The 17187-nt window shown below is 37.1% G+C and overlaps 1 long non-coding RNA gene across 1 annotated transcript in view; it reads left to right on the top strand.

Moving 5' to 3' along the window:
- Nucleotides 1-17187, top strand: part of LOC138915049 (uncharacterized) — a 29794-nt gene that overhangs the window by 4021 nt on the left and 8586 nt on the right. The gene's annotated exons all lie outside the window — the stretch shown is intronic.

Raw genomic sequence — 17187 nt, 5'->3', positions numbered from 1 at the left:
TAGGTAAGATATTTAGTGCTTTGAGTATCTTTTTCTCCCCACAATTCTCTAATTCCTGCTCACATTTTTATTATCACCCAAGAATTGTTTAATAAAAGATTGTTTTAAAATTCCAATTGCTAAGCCATCTTTAAAAATATTTTTTCATGTGAAAGTCTTTCCTTAACAGCTTTATTGAGATATCACTGACATACAAGAAGCTGGACATGTTTAAAGTATACAATTTGATAAATTCTGACATGTATGAACACGAGGGAAACCATCACCATCACCACAATCAAGTTAGCGAATACATCAGTTAAACCCAAGCTTCTTTGTGTCCCTTTGTAATCTCTCTCTCTCACTCTGTCTTCCCCTCAAGCAAGCAGTGACCTGCTTCCTCACTGAAGGTCAGTTTGCATTTCAGAGAATTTTATATACATGCAATCATCTATGTATTTTTTATTGTCTGGCTTCTTTCATTCAGCATAATTGTTTTGAGATTCCTGTATGTTTTGGTGTTAATTTTTTCCTTTTGTGGATTAGAATTCCATCGTATATATGTACAACAACGTGTTTTATCAATATCTGGCAGCTGATGCTGAACAGTTGTGTTGTTTCCAGTTTTCAGCTAAGACAATAAAGCTGCTATGAACATTAGTGTGGACCTATACTTTCATTCTCTTGGATGAATACCTAGGAGTAGAATGACTGGATCATGTGGGATGTATATGTTTTAAGAAACTGCCAAACTATTTCCCAAGTGATTGTGGCGTCTCCATGCCCAAGAGCACGAGTCTCAGTTCATCCACATCCTCTCCAACACTTGACATCATCGGTTTTTAGAAATGTATAGGAGTATCTCACTGTGATTTTAACTTGTATTTCCCTATGACTGCTGATATTTAGTATCTTTTCATGTGCTTGTTTGCCATCCACGTGTCTTTGGTGAAGTATCTGTTCAAATCTTTTGCCCATTTGCTTATAGATTTGTATGGTTAATTCTTAGCAGGTTTTGAGAGTATTTTTGTATTATGGATGTAAGCCCTTTGTTAGAAATACAATTCACACATTTTATCCCAGGCTGTAGCTTATCTTTTTATTCCGTTAAGAGTAGGAAGAAAAGCAGAAGTTTTTAATTTTGATGAAGTCCAATTTATCAATCTGTTCTTTTATGGGTCATGATTTTGGTATCATATCTGAAAAATCTTTGCCTAACTGAAGGTTGCAAATGCTTCCTCCTCTGTTTTTAAAGAAGTTTTGTACTTTTAGATTTTACATTTAGGTGTCCAATCTATTTTAAGCTAATTTTTGTGTATCGTTCAAGGGATGGATGGAAAATTATTATTGTTTTATATATGGATATCCAGTTGTTCCAGGACTGTTTGTTAAAAAGGGTATCCTTTCTCCACTGAATTGTCGTTGTAGCTTTGTTAAAAGTAGATTGTCCATCTATATGTGGGCCTGTTTCTGGACTCTGTTCTGTTGCATTGATTTTTTTACCCATGTTTATGCTAATACCACACTGTCTTGATTACCGTAACTTTATAATAAGTCTTGAAATCTGGTAGCATTAATCTTCCAACTTTGTTCTTTTTCACAGTGGTTTTGGCTATTCTAGGTAATTTGATTCCTATATAAATTTTAAGGTCTGATGTTGATTTTTACAAAAAACCTTGCTGACATTATGGTTTGTATTGTATTGAATCTAACGGTAAATTTGAGAATTCACATCTTAACAGTATTTGAGTCTTCTAAATTATGAATATGGTATATCTCTTCGTTTATTTTTGTCTATTTTAATTTCTCTGAGCAATGATTTATAGGCTTCAGTGCACAGGTCTTGAACATCCTTTGTCAAATTTATTCCTAAATCTTTCACATGTTTTGATGATATTGTAAATGGTATTTATTTAATTTCTATTTCCTATTGTTCATTGCTAGTATATAGAAATAAAATTAATTTTTGTCTAATGTCTTTTATCATGAAAACTTGTTAAATTCACGTATTTGTTCTAGTAAATTTTTTGTGGATTTCATAGAATTTTCTACATAGACAGTTATGTCTTCTGCCAATAAAGATAGTTTTATTTCTTTGTTTACAATCTGGATGCTTGTTATTTATTTTCCTTGCTTTATTGCTCTGACTAGAATCTTCAATAAATATGAATAGAAATGGTAAGAGCAAACCTCCTTATCTTGTTCCTCCTGTTCCAGAGAAAGTATTTAGTCTTTCACCATTAAGCATGATAATAGTTGTAGGTTTTCCAAAAATGCTCTTTATCAGTTTGAGAAAGTTTCCTTCCATTCCTATTTTGCTAAGAGTTTTTTTTAATGAGGAATGGATGTTGGATTTTTTCAAATAATTTTTCTGAATTCATGGAGATGATCACATGGTTTGTATTTTTTGGCTTCTTAATATGGCAAATTACATTGATTGATTATTTTAAATGTTAAACCAACCTTGAATTCTTGGGATAAATTCCACTTGGTCAGGACATATTCCTTTAATGTTCTGTTGTGTTTGATTTGCTAAAATTTTTATTAAGAATTTTTGCATCTATATTCATGATAGATATTGGCTTTTAGTTTTCTCTCCTTGTAATGTCCTTGCCTGGTTTTGTTATCAAAGTAATGCTGGTCTCTACTAAAAGAATAAAGTACCTAGGAATAAATTTAACCAAGTAGGTGAAGGACTTATACAATGAAAACTATAAGACTTTACTGAAAGAAATTGGTAATGACATAAAGAGATGGAAAGAGATTCCTGGCTCATGGATTGGAAGAATAAACATAGTTAAAATGCCCATATTAAAACGTCCATACTACCCAAAGCAATCTACAGATTCAATGCAATCCCAATCAAAATCCCAATGACATTCTTCACAGAAATAGAACAAAGGATCCTAAAATTCATATGGGGCAACGAAAAACCCAGAATTGCTAAGGCAATCCTGAGAAAAAAGAAAAAAGCTGGAGGTATCACAATCCCTGACTTCCAAATTTACTACAAAGCCATAGTGATTAGTACAGCATGGTACTGGTACAAAAAGAGGCACACAAATCAATGGAACAGAACTGAAAGCCCAGAAATAAAACCACACATCTATGGACAGCAAGTCTTCGACAAAGGTGCCAAGAACATACAATGGAGAAAAGATAGTCTCCTCAATAAATGGTGTTGGGGAAACTGGACAGCCACATGCCAAAGAATGAAGGTGGACCATTATCTCATGCCATACACAAAAACAAACTCAAAATGGATCAAAGACTTGAAAATATGTCCTGAAACTATAAAACTCCTGGAACATAATATCGATAGTACACTCCTTGACATCAAATTAAAAAGCATCTTTTCAAATACCATGTCCTCTCAGACAAGGGAAACAAAAGAAAAAATAAACAAGTGGGAGTTCATCAGACTAAAGAGCTCCTGCAAGGCAAAGGAAACTAAAATTGAAACAAAGAGACGACCCACCAATTGGGAAGAAATATTTGCAAATCATATATCTGACAAGGGGTTAATCTCCATAATATATAAGTAACTCGCACAACTGAACAATAAAAAAACCAAACAGCCCAATCAAAAAATGGGCAGAGGACATGAACAGACATTTTTCCAAAGAAGATATACAGATGGCCAATGAACACATAAAAAGATGTTCAACAGGGAAATGCAAATCAAAACTACACTAAGATACCACCTTACACTTGTTAAAATGGCTATAATCACTAAGACTAAAAATAACAAATGTTGGAGAGGGTGTGGAGAGAAGGGAACCCTCATACACTGCTGGTGGGAATGCAAACTGGTGCAGCCACTATGGAAAACGGTATGGAAATTCCTCAAAAACTAAAAGTAGAACTACCATATGACCCAGCTATCCCACTACTGGGTATCTACCCAAACAATTTGAAATCAACAATCCAAAGTAACATATGCACCCCTATCTTCATTGCAGCACTATTCACAATAGCCAAGACATGGAAACAATCCAAGTGCCTATTGACTGAAGATTGGATAAAGAAGATGTGGTATATATATATATATATATATATATATACACGATGGAATACTACTCAGCCAGAAAAAAAGACAAATTCATCCCATTTGCAACAACATGGAAAGACCTGGAGGGAATTATGCTAAGGGAAATAAGCCAGACTGAGAAATACAAACATCAGACGATTTCACTCATATGTTTAATATAAAGAAGTACATAGACAAAGAAAACAGTTCAGTGGTTACCAGGGGAAGGGGGTAGGGGGGTGGGCACAGGGCATGAAGGGGAGCACTTATGTGGTGACAGTCAAGAAATAATGTACAAATGAAATCTCACATTGACGTAAACTATTATGAACTCAATGGAAAAAAAAAAAAAAAAGAAGTTGTCCAGGGGGTTGGCCCCATGGCCAAGTGGTTGAGTTTGAGCACTCCGCTTGGGCAGCCCAGGGTTTCACCAGATCAGATCCTGGGCACTGACCTAGTGCCACTCATCAAGCCATGCTGAGGCAGTGACCCAATAGCAGAGCCAGAAGGACCCAAAACTAGAATATACAACTATGTGCTGGGAGGCTTTGGGGAGAAGAAAAAACAAGAAAAAGAAAATTGGCAACAGATGTTAGCTCAGGTGCCAATCTTAAAAAAAAAAAAAAGAAGTCCAAGAGAGACTCCTCTCCACTTCCACCATGTGAGGACACAGTAAAAAGATAGCTGTCTGTGGACACTGAACCTTCCAAAGCGCTGATCTTGGACCTTCCGGCCTTCAGAACTGTGAGGAATAAACTTCTGATTTTTATAAGCCAAAAAAAAAAAAAAAAAAAACAGTAATGCTGGTCTCATAAAATGAGTTGGGGAATATTCCCTCTTTAATTTTCTGGAGAAGTTGGTGTTGAATTAGTATTATTTCCTCCCTAAATGTTTGATAGAATTCACCAGTGAAGCCGCCTGAGTCTAAAGTTTTCTTTGTTTGAAGGCTTCTAATTATCAGTTAAAATTTTTAAATGGACATAGGACTATTCAGGTTATCTATTTCTATTTGCATAAGTTTTGAGAGTTTATGTCTTTCAGTGAATTTGCCCATTTTATCTAAGTTAAATTTAATGGCATAAAATTTTTCAAAATGTTCCCCTATTATCCTTTTAATGTCCACAGATTCTGTAATGATGTCCCCTGTGTTATTTTTGATATTGATAATTTGTTTTATCTATTTTTTTTCCTGATTAGCTAGGAGTTTATTGATTTGAAAATATTTTTAAATATTTTGAGTGTCTAGTGCTGTAAATCTTCCTTTAGATAATGCTTTTAGCAGCATCTCACAAATTTTGGTAATCTTTTGCTTTCATTTTTGTTCAGTTCACAATACTTTCCAATTTTCTTTTTGATTTCTTCTTTGATCAATGGCCTAGTTAGAAGTACGTTGTTTACTTTCCAGACATGTGGACATTTTCAATGATTTTTCTGTTTCTAATTTCTACTTCAATTCCACTGTGTTTTGAAAACATACTTTGCATGATGTGAATCCTTTTAAATGTATTGAGACTTGCTTTATGGCCCAGAATATTTTGGTAAGTGTTTCATGTGCACTTGGTAAAAGTGCATATTCTGCTATTGTTAGACGGCAGATTCTATAAATGTCAATTAGTTCAAGCTGGTCGATGGCGTTCAAATCTCCTATATCTTTACTGATTTTCTGTCTATTTGTTGCATCAGTTATAGAAAGAGGAGTATTAAGACTTTCAACTCTAATCATGGATTTGTCTATCAGTTTTTACTTCATATATTTTGAAACTCTGTTATCAAGTAGATAGACATTGAGGTTGTTATAGCCTCTCGATTGATTATCATTTATCATTATAAAATTTATCATTATGAAATTACATTTTTTGTCCCTGGTAATAAATAGTCCTCGTTCTGAAGTCTTTGTTTCATGTTAATTTAGCTACTCCAGCTTTCTTTTGGTTAGTCTTAGCACAGTATATCTTTCCTGATTCCTTTACCTTAACCTATCTGTGTCCTTATATTTAAAGTGAGTTTTGTGTAGGCAGGAGTTGAGGGGGTTGCTTTTTTTAATCCATCTTAACAATCTCTGCCTTTTTATTGGGGTGTTTAGACCATTTATATGTAATGTGACTATTGATACAGTTAGGTTTAAGTATATCATCTTGCAGTCTGTTTTCTATTTGTCCTATATGTTCATGATTTTTATTGTCCTCTTTATTTGCTTTTTAATTAATTGATTTTTTTAACTCCATTTACTCTCCTTTATTAGCTGATAATCTATAACTTTTTGTTTGGCTATTTTAGTGGTTGCTTTTGGATGTACAGTTAACTTGTCATTAACTTATCACAAGCTACCATTAAATGATTTTATACTACTTCTTAATATAGCATAAGAACCTTACAATAATGTATTTCCATTTATCTCCTCACAGTTTTATGCTATTTCTGTCATATATTTCACTTTTACATGTATTATAAACTCCACACTACAATGTTTTTCTCAAAATGTAATTATCTTTTAAAGAGATTTAAATAGTAAGAAAAAAATCTTATATACTTATCCATATAGCTACCGATTTCAGTGTTCTAGATTGCTTGGTATAGTTCTGTATTTCCATCTGGCATCATTTTCTCCCATCTGAAGACTTTTGACAAATCTTGTAGTGTGATTCTGCATGGCATGAATTCTTTCAGCTTTTGCATGTCTAAAGAATTCTTTACTTCCATTAGTTTTTTTTTATTGAGTTATTGATAGGTTACAATCTTGTGAAATTTCAGTTGTACATTAATGTTTGTCAGTCATGTTGTAGGTGCACCACTTCACCCTTTGTGCCCACCCCCCACCCCACCTTTCCCCTGGTATCCACTAAACTGTTCTTAGTCCATAATTTTAAATTCCTCATATGAGTGGAGTCATACACAGATTATCTTTCTCTCGCTGGCTTATTTCACTTAACATAATTCTCTCAAGGTCCATCCATGTTATTGCAAATGGAATGATTTTGTTCTGTTTTGCAGCTGAGTAGTATTGCATTGTATATATGTACCACATCTTCTTTATCCATTCGTCTGTTGCTGGACACTTAGGTTGCTTCCACGTCTTGGCTATTGTAAACAGTGCTGCAATAAACATTGAGGTGCATAGGACTTTTGGGATTGCTGACTTCAAGCTCTTTGGATAAATACCCAGTAGTGGGATGGCTGGATCGTATGGTAGTTCTATTGTTAATTTTTTGAGGAATCTCCATACTGTTTTCCATAGTGGCTGCACCAGTTTCCACTCCCACCAGCAGTGTATGAGGGTTCCTTTTTCTCCGCAACCTCTCCAACATTTGTTGCTATTAGTTTTAGATATTTTTGTCATTCTAACGGGTGTAAGGTGATATCTTAGTGTAGTTTTGATTTGCATTTCCCTGATGATCAGCGATGATGAGCATCTTTTCATGTGCCTATTGGCCATCAGTATATCTTCTTTGGAGAAATGTCTGTTCATGTCTCCTGCCTATTTTTTGATTGGGTTGTTTGATGTTTTGTTGTTGAGTTGCGAGAGTTCTTTATATATTATGGATATTAAGCCTTTGTCAGATATATGACTTGCAAATATTTTTTCCCAGTTAGTGGGTTGTTGTTTTGTTTCAATCCTGTTTTCATTTGCCTTGAAGAAGCTCTTTAATCTGATGAAGTCCCATTTGTTTATTCTTTCTATTGTTTCCCTTCTCTGAGAAGGCATGGTGTCCAAAAAGATCCTTTTAATACTGATGTCAAAGAGTGTACTGCCTACGTTTTCTTCCAGAAGCCTTATGGTTTCAGGTCTCACCTTTAGGTCTTTAATCCATTTTGAGTTTATTTTGGTGAATGGTGAAAAAGAGTGGTCAATTTTCATTCTTTTACATGTGGCTTTCCAGTTTTCCCAGCACCATTTGTTGTAAAGACTTTCTTTTCTCCATTGTATGCCCTCAGCTCCTTTGTCAAAGATAAGCTGTCCATAGATGTGTGGTTTTATTTCTGGGCTTTCAATTCTGTTCCATTGATCTGTGGACCTGTTTTGGTACCAGTACCATGCTGTTTTGATTACTGTAGCTTTGTAGTATGTTTTGAAGTCAGGGATTGTGATGCCTCCTGCTTTATTCTTTTTTCTCAGGATTGCTTTAGAAATTTGGGGTCTTTTGTTGCCCCATATGAATTTTAGGATTCTTTGTTCTAATTCTGTAAAGAATGTCATTGGGATTCTGATTGGGATGGCGTTGAATCTGTAGATTGCTTTAGGTAGAACGGACATTTTAACTATGTTTATTCTTCCAATCCATGTACATGGAATGTCTTTCCATCTCCTTATGTCGTCATCCAATTCTCTCAGAAAGGCCTTGTAATTTTCATTATATAGGTCCTTCACTTCCTTAGTTAAATTTACCCCAAGGTATTTTATTCTTTTTGTTGCGATTGTGAATGGTATTGTATTCTTGAGTTCTTTTTCTGTTGGTTCATTACTGGAGTATAGAAATGCTACTGATTTATGCAAATTGATTTTATACCCTGCAACTTTGCTGTACTTGTTGATTACTTCTAACAGTTTTCCAATGGATTCTTCGGGGTTTTCTATATATAAGATCATGTCATCTGCAAACAGCGAGAGTTTCACTTCTTCCCTCCCTATTTGGATTCCTTTTATTCCTTTTTCTTGCCTGATTGCTCTGGCCAGGACCTCCAGTACTATCTTAAATAAGAGTGGTGATAGAGGGCATCCTTGTCTCGTTCCTGTTTTCAAAGGGATGGGGTTCAGTTTTGCCCATTGAGTATGATGTTGGCTATGGGTTTGTCGTATATGGCCTTTATTATGTTGAGGTAGTTTCTGTGCCCATTTTGTTCAGAGTTTTTATCATAAATGGCTGTTCGATCTTGTCAAATGCCTTCTCTGTACCTATTGAGATGATCATGTGGTTTTTATTCCTCAGTTTGTTGATGTGGTGTATCCCATTGATTGATTTGCGGATGTTGAACCATCCCTGTGTCCCTGGTATGAATCCCACCTGATCCTGATGTATGATTCTTTTGATGAATTGCTGAATTCTGGTTGCCAAAATTTTGTTTAGAATTTTTGCATCTATGTTCAGCAGTGATATTGGCCTGTAGTTCTCTTTTTTCGTGGTGTCCTTGTCAGGTTTTGGTATCAGCGTGATGTTGGCCTCATAGAATGTGTTAGGAAGTGTTCCATCTTCCCTAATCTTTTGGAATAGCTTGAAAAGGATAGGTATTAAATCCTCTCTGAAATTTTGGTAGAATTCCCCAGGAAAGCCATCTGGTCCTGGGGTTTTATTCTTTGGGATGTTTTTGATTGCTGTTTCAATCTCTTTCCTTGTGATTGGTCTGTTCAAATTGTCTGCCTCTTCTTGAGTGAGCTTTGGGAGATTGTAGGAGTCCAAGAATTTATGCATTTCCTCTAGGTTATCCATTCTGTTGGCATACAGTTTTTTGTAGTATTTTTTTATAATCTGTTGTATTTCTGCAGAGTCTGTTGTTATTTCTCCTCACTCATTTCTGATTTTGTTTATTTGAGCTTTCTCCCTTTTTTTCTTTGTAAGTCTGGCTAGTGGTTTGTCAATTTTATTTATCTTCTCAAAAAACCAGCTCTTTGTCTCATTGATCCTTTCTGCTGCTTTTTTTGTTTCAATAGTATTTATTTCTGCTCTGATTTTTATTATGTCTCTCCTTCTGCTGACTTTGGGCTTCATTTGTTCTTTTTTCTCTAGCTCAGTTAGCTGTGCTTTAAGGTTGCTTATTTGGGATTTTTCTTGTTTGTTAAGATGTGCCTGTATTGAGATGAATTTTCCTCTTAATACAGCTTTTGCTGTATCCCATATGAGTTGGTATGGCATGCTATCATTTTCATTTGTTTCCATTTATTTTTTTATTTCTTCTTTAATTTCCTCAATGATCCATTGCTTGTTCAGTAGTGTGTTGTTTAGTCTCCACATCTTTGTGCCTTTCTCAGCTTTTTTCTTGTAATTAATTTCTAGCCTTATAGCACTATGATCTGAGAAGATGCTTGTTATTATTTCAATTTTTTTAACTTTGTAGAGGCTTGCCTTGTTTCCCAACATATGGTCTATCCTAGAGAATGTTCCACGTGCACTTGAGAAGAATGTGTATTCAGCTCTTTCAGGGTGAAGTGATCTATATATGTCTGTTAAGTCCAATTGTTTTAGTTTTTCATTTAGCTCCACTATTTCCTTGTTGATTTTCTGTCTGGATGATCTGTCCATTGATGTGAGTGGGGTGTTGAGGTCCCCTACTATTATTGTGTTGTTTGTAACATCTTCCTTTAGGTCTGTTAATAGTTGCTTTATGAATCTTGGTGCTCCTGTGTTGGGTGCATAGATATTTATAAGCGTTATTTCTTCTTGATGAAGTGTCCCTTTGATCATTATATATTGTCCCTCTGTGTCTCTCTATATCTGTCTTATTTTGAAATCCACTTGGTCTGATATAAGAATTGCAACACCTGCCTTTTTTTCCTTGCTATTTGCTTGAAGTATTGTCCTCCACCCCTTCACCCTGAGTCTGTGTTTGTCCTTGGGGCTGAGGTGTGTTTCCTGGAGGCAACAAATTGTTGGATCGTGTTCTTTAATCCATTTTGCCACTCTGTGTCTTTTTATTGGAGAGTTCAATCCGTTCACATTGAGAGTGATTATTGATGCATGTGGACTTAATGCTGTCAATCTGTCGCTCATTATCTTGTTTTCCTGTGTTTCTTTTCCTGTGTGCTTTAGACTACCCATTTAATACTGCAATTTCTTATGCTGGGTTTCTTAGATTTTTCCTTATCTATGATTTGTGACTCTGTTCTGTACTTTATTTTAGTGTCTACCTTGAAGTTTGTATTTAGAAGCTCGTGTATAATATAGTCTATTCTCTGGTGGTCTCTTACCTACTTGACCAATACTGATTTAGACCCTTTGCTCTTCCCCTCCTAAATAATTATTTTCATTTTTTATTCCAACTCGTCTTATTAATTTGTAGTTAGAGTGCTAAGATTGTCCTTGTTTTGGTAGTTTCCTTACCTTTACCCTAATGCTATAGTTGAATATTTGCTATCCTGTTCTGGTTCTATCCATCGGTCTCCCTAGTCTGTGGATTGTGTCCTCTTTCTCCATTTTCTCTTTTTTCAAGTATGAGAGCCTTCTTGAGGATTTCTTGTAATGGAGGGCTTTTAGTTACAAATTCCCTTAACTTTTGTTTGTCTGGAAAAGTTTTAATTTCTCCCTCATATCTGAAGGAAATTCTTGCTGGATAGAGTATTCTTGGCTGAATATTTTTATCCTTTAAAGCTTTGAATATATCACTCCATTCTCTCCTAGCTTGTAGGGTTTCTGTAGAGAAATCCGCTGACAGTCTGATAGGGGCTCCTTTATAGGTTATTCTCTTTGTTTTCTTACTTCCCTGAGTATTCTCTCCTTATCATTCCTATTTGCCAACTTTACTACTACGTGCCTTGCAGTAGGTCTTTTTACATTGACAAATCTAGGAGATCTAAAACCCTCCTCTACACACATTTCTCCGTTGATCCCTAGATTTGGGAAGTTCTCTTCAATAATTTCGTTAAGCATACTTTCTGCTCCATTTCCCTTTTCCATATTCTCGGGAATTCCTATGATCCTTATGTTCTTACTCATTGAATCCATTATCTCTCGGAGATTTTCCTCATTTTTTTAAATTCTTAGTTCTCTTTCTTCCTCCGTCTGGCGCCATTCAGCCTGTCTATCTTCGATTATGCTAATTTTCTCCTCTATGTTGTCTACATGGGCATTCAGGGAATCCGTATTCTGTTTTATCTGGTCCATTGTGTTTTTCATCTCAAGTAATTCTGTTTGATTCTTCTTTATGATTTCAATCTCTTTCGTGAAGTAACTCCAGAACTCGGCTTGTTTCTCTATCTTTCTCTCTACCTCATTGAGTTTTTTGATTATAGCTGCTCTGAATTCATTATCACTTAGTTTACCTAATTCCAAGTCCTCAGGACTTAATTCTGTGTTTTTATTGTTTTCCTTCTGGTCTGGGGCTTTTATAAATTGCTGCATGGTAGAGGAGCGGTTTTTTCTCATGGTGGTAGAATTCAGTTGCAGTTACAGCCTGTCGCCACTAGATGGGGGTCGAGAGCGGCGTGTTAGCTCTCCGCCTTGGGGCAAGATGGCTGCGCCCACCGGCTTTGCTGTGGGGGAGGGGCTGTTACTCACACGCGCCGGTCTGGGTTCAGATCAGTTCTGTTCTCTGGTCTCCCAAGGCCCTTGATTTATGGGGTCCCCGCCGACGGAAGCTCCCCCCCCACCCCCGTCAGCGGGTCTCCACTGAATCAGCGGCAGGAGTCCTGGATGATCCCGCGCGGCCCCTCCCCCGCTCCTTCCCGACCCGCGCCGCAGCGATCGCAGACTCTAGGGGAGGGAGCGATGTTCTCTCCTACCGTTCCAGCGCCTCCGAAGGTGTAAAGCTAGGTTTATGATCTCCGCCTTCTTGGTACTGTAGGTCTCTAACGAGCTCCATTATGTTTATTCTCTGAAATTCAGTTCTTCCAATCTTTTGTTGTATTTTGGAGGGGAGAGAATCCCGGGTCAGCTCACCCCGCCATTTTGCTCCGCCTTACTTCCATTAGTTTTTGAAAGATACTTTCGCTGCCTACTGAATTCTTGGTTGACAGTTTCTTTCAGTACTTTAAAGATGTTGCTTTAGTCTTCTCTCTTGCATTGTTTCTGACTAGAAATCTGCTAACATCCTTGTCTTTGTTCCTTTTCATGTAAGGTGACTTTTTTGTCTGGTTGCTTGTAAGGTTTTCTCTTTATCACTAATTTTGAGTAATTTTATTCATGTCAACATTGTAGTTTTCCTCTCTAGGTGTTCACTTGGGGTCTTTTTTGCATCTTCTATGTCTCTATACTAACTTTTTGAACATATAGATTACAGTTATAATAACTATTTTACTGTCTTTGTCTGCAAATTCTAACCTTTGTGTCCAGTTCTGGTTGGTTTTAGTTACTTGATTTTTCTCCTCATTATGGGTTAAACTTTCCTGCTTCTTTGCATACCAGGTAACTTTTTATTGGATGCCAGATATTATGCATTTTAACTTACTGGGTGTTGGATATTATTGTATTCCTATAAATATCCCTGAGTTTTGTTCTGGGATGCAGTAAGTTACTTGGAAACAGTTAAATCCTTTTGGGTCTTGCTTTAAAGATTTGTCAGCTAGAGACATAGCGGCATTTAGTCTTGGACTATTTATTCCCCACTTCTGAGGCAAGATCCTTCTGAATACTCTACACAATTCTACATGAATTATGAAGTTTTTCCAGTTCAGCTAGTGGGAGCAGACACTATTCTTGGCCCTGTGAGGGTATCTGGCAGTGTTGCCTTTTATCCTTTCAAGAGGTTCTTTCTGCGGCTTTGGATAGTGCTCTGGTCTGAGTGTTTGTGCCCCTCCTCCTAACAAATTCATATGTTGAAATCATAACTTCTAAAGGTGGTGGTAGTAGTAGATGGGACCTTTGGGAGGTGCTTAAGTCATGAGGGTAGAACTCTCACGAATGGGATCAGTGCCTTGTAAAAGAGGCTCTGCAGAGCTCCTAGCCCCTTCCATTATGTGAGGGGACAATGAGAAGTCTATGACCCAGAAGAGGGCCCTCACCTGACCGTGCTGACACCTGGATCTCAGACTTCCAGCTTCAGGACTGTGAGAAACAAATTGTTAGTGTTTATAAGCTACCCAACCTGTGGCATTTTGTTAGAGCAGCCCAAATGGACTAAGACAGGGAGTTTCCTCACGAGTGTGCTGACTAGCATTCTGCTGAATACTGAGGGGACCCTCTGCAGCTTTCTTGTCTCCAGTGCTCTGCCCTAGGGACTCCAGCTGCCTTGATCCCCTCAGACTCTCAGTCCCCTGGGCTCTGCCTGGGTCCCCCTCCCTGCACTGGCCTCTGGAAACTCTGCAGGCACTAAACTGCTGAAACCGTAGAACTCCTCGCATTCGTTTCCCAACTCTTCATGATCACTGTCCTTCATGACTTGATGTCTGGTATCTTGAAAACCATATTTCCTATATTTCATTCAGATGTTTTTATTCTTTTAGGTGAGAGAGTGAAGTTAGTCCTTCTTCTTCCATCTCTGGAAGGGCATTTTTAAATTTTGCTTTTAATTTCTACAAACATTGTGATCAGAGAATTCTATTTGTAATAGTCCTACTATGGAACTTACGTTTCCTTTGTGATATATGATAAACTTCAATGAATGTCTCATGTCAGCTTGATCAGAATGTATGTTCCTTATTAAAGGCTTCAGCATTTAATATATATTTATGAAAGTTATCATTGATGTTGGTTAGGTCTTCTCTATCCATACTTACTTTTTGTTTATTCTTGTTTTGAGAGTGGTGTGTAAAATTCTTTTATCACTATTGTTTCTATTTCTCCTGGCATTGCTGTAATTTCTATTTTATATAGAGGTGGTTTCTATTTATCTGGCACATAGATATTAATAACTGATGTATTTCATTGTTGATTGTGGCTTTTGAATTACGTTTTTGTTTTGTTTGATGATTTTTGGCCTAAACTCTGCATTGTCTAATATTAGGCTTGCTACCCAGGCTTTAGAGGTCTTTCATTTTACTATATAACTTTTCCCATCCAGTTTTATTTTTTAGCTTTTGAATCACTTTGTTTTAATTGTTTCCCCTGTATTTGGAAGAGAACGGAGTTTTGCTTTATAAGATATTTTGAAAATCTGTCTCTTTTATAGGCAAGTTAATCTCATCCACATTTATTGATATGACTAATATATTGGGTGCCAACTCCTTATGTCATTTCATATTATAATTAGTCTATGTATTATATTATATTTACTGTTTCTTTCTCTATATGCCTCCTTCACTTTTTTTTAAAAAAATTGCTTTGATATTTATAGAAATGTACAGTTTTGCTTTGGTATTTACCTTTGCACTGATATCTTTTAAGATATCCTTATTTGCCTTTTTTCTTATTTAATCTTTTACTACCTGGATTGTCAATTCTAAATGATATCATTTGATTCCTTTCTGTTCCCTCTGCAACAATGACCCTTTTCTGCTTTCTTCTTTCTGACTTCCTTCTCAGCTCAAATTTTAATTTGCATTCTTTCTACTTTGTCAGAACGTATGACATTTACAAATTATTTTCCACCCTTGTTCCTGATCCTTGTTTAAATTTTAGGTCTACACTTAAATATACTACATGCTCACTATCATTCATTTGCCAAAGTTTCTCCAGTCACCTCTTGATTGGATAGAATTCATCCTCTGTTAGTTACCCAACAAGGGCTCATGGGTACAGAATTCTCTCACTCTTTGCATATATGATTTGTTTTTCTATAGCCTTGATAATTAAATGATGACTTGGCTGCATATAAAGTCCTTGGTTCATAATTTATTTCTTCCCCTTTGGTTACTTGTAAATAATGCTCCATTTTTGCCTTGCTTTGCAGGTTGCTCTTGAATATCCTGATGCCAATATAATTTTCAAACTCTTGTAGATATTGTGCCCGGAGGCCTTGAGTATTGTTTCTTTGTCTTTAAAGTCTAATAATTATATAAGCTATGTCTCTGAGTTGATCATCTCAATTTTCCCAGGCACATCATTGTCCCTTACATAAATTTAGGTTTTCTTTTATTTCTATAAAGTGTTCTTGAATTCCATTTAAAAAATATTAGTTCTACTCTATTGTTCCCTCCAATTTTCAGGGACACCAGTGTTCTTGAACATGTGAGGAGTGGGATATAGCAGAAAAGTGGAGAACTGGCTTTAGATAGGAGCAGAGATAGTTCACTTACTATAATGGGCAAGAAAGCAGGGTGTGGACCTGGATGCGGATGGGTGGGGATGTGGAGCTGGTGTCTAAGGAAGCTCTCTTCGCATTGCTTTGGTTTTCCTGGTGGTAAGGAAGCAAGATCTAAACTAACTCTCTAATTCCCCCTCCCTGGGAAAAAGGATGAGGATGAGTACATTTGCCAAATTTAGATTGGTAGTCTGAATGTGAATCATTTACCAAAATCTGTGTACAGTGTTCTAGAAGGAGCTCAGAGGACAATCACTCGTTGGTCGTTCTACCCAGTAGAAGACCCATAGCTGCTTCCTCCTGGGATTTGTTCATGTCCAGAAGGACTGAAAACAGCATTGATGGGGGATATGAACTGAGGGAGAGGCCAGGCACATCTCTGCCAGGAATCTGGAGGATTGTCTGTGGGAGATGGTGGAGACCTGCCCTGTGTTGCGTTAGGAGCAGCGAGAGAAAGACACAGGAACATGGGTTTTGCATGAGTATAAGAAAGAACTTTAAAGGCCTGGATCAGGCTGTTGTGTGAGTAGGGGATCCTCCCTCCCAGGTAGTATTCATTAAGTGGGTGAATATCATGATGTCAGGGATGGTGGGTAGGAGATTCCTGGGTTAGCAGGGTGATTGACAGATGGTCTCCATAGCAACTCTAAGTTGACCATTACCTTCTCTCTCTGTCCAAACCGCCTCTGTCAACAACTCTTGTCCACTCTACCTTCAGCACATATTCAAGACTCAGCCATTTCTGACTTCCTCCATCTGAATTGCCCTCGACCAACACACAGTTTTCTCTCCCCTCAATTATTTCAATAGCCTTCTAGATGACTTCTCTGCTTTCTCCTTGGCCCTTATTCCCCTACCTCACCTTATTCTGGAAATAAAAGATTGATTCTGTTAAATTATTAGTCTGATAATGTCACTCCTCTGTGTCAAACTCCATGTGGATTCCCACGGATTCTACAAAGTCCTAACAACCGCCTACAAGGTCACACGCGATCTGCCCCTCCCCTGCCAAGCTCTGACTTCATATTGCACTGCACTCCTCTTTGCCCTGCGCTCCCTGATCACACGGGCCTCAGGGCTGTGCCCCAGACCTGCCAGTCCTGCTCCATCAGCCCTCAAAGGGCCTCAGCAATTTCTTCTTCCTGGAATGCTTCTGCCTCAGATATGTAGAGAGCCCACTTTCTTCTACTTTATTCTCAGATCTCATTATGTATTCAAAGAGGCTCTGCTTGCCCACTCTTCATAAAAAAGCACTCCCATTCTTTTACCTTCTTTTCTTTTTCACAATGGTACTTGTTGCCTACATATTATGTATTTAATTTTTGTTTATGTTCTGACTGCCTTGTCTGACAGTG

The sequence above is a fragment of the Equus caballus genome, chromosome 20 (genome assembly GCF_041296265.1).
Source record: "Equus caballus isolate H_3958 breed thoroughbred chromosome 20, TB-T2T, whole genome shotgun sequence".
Lineage (NCBI taxonomy): Eukaryota > Metazoa > Chordata > Mammalia > Perissodactyla > Equidae > Equus > Equus caballus.
This window is presented reverse-complemented; position numbering and strand designations above follow the sequence as displayed.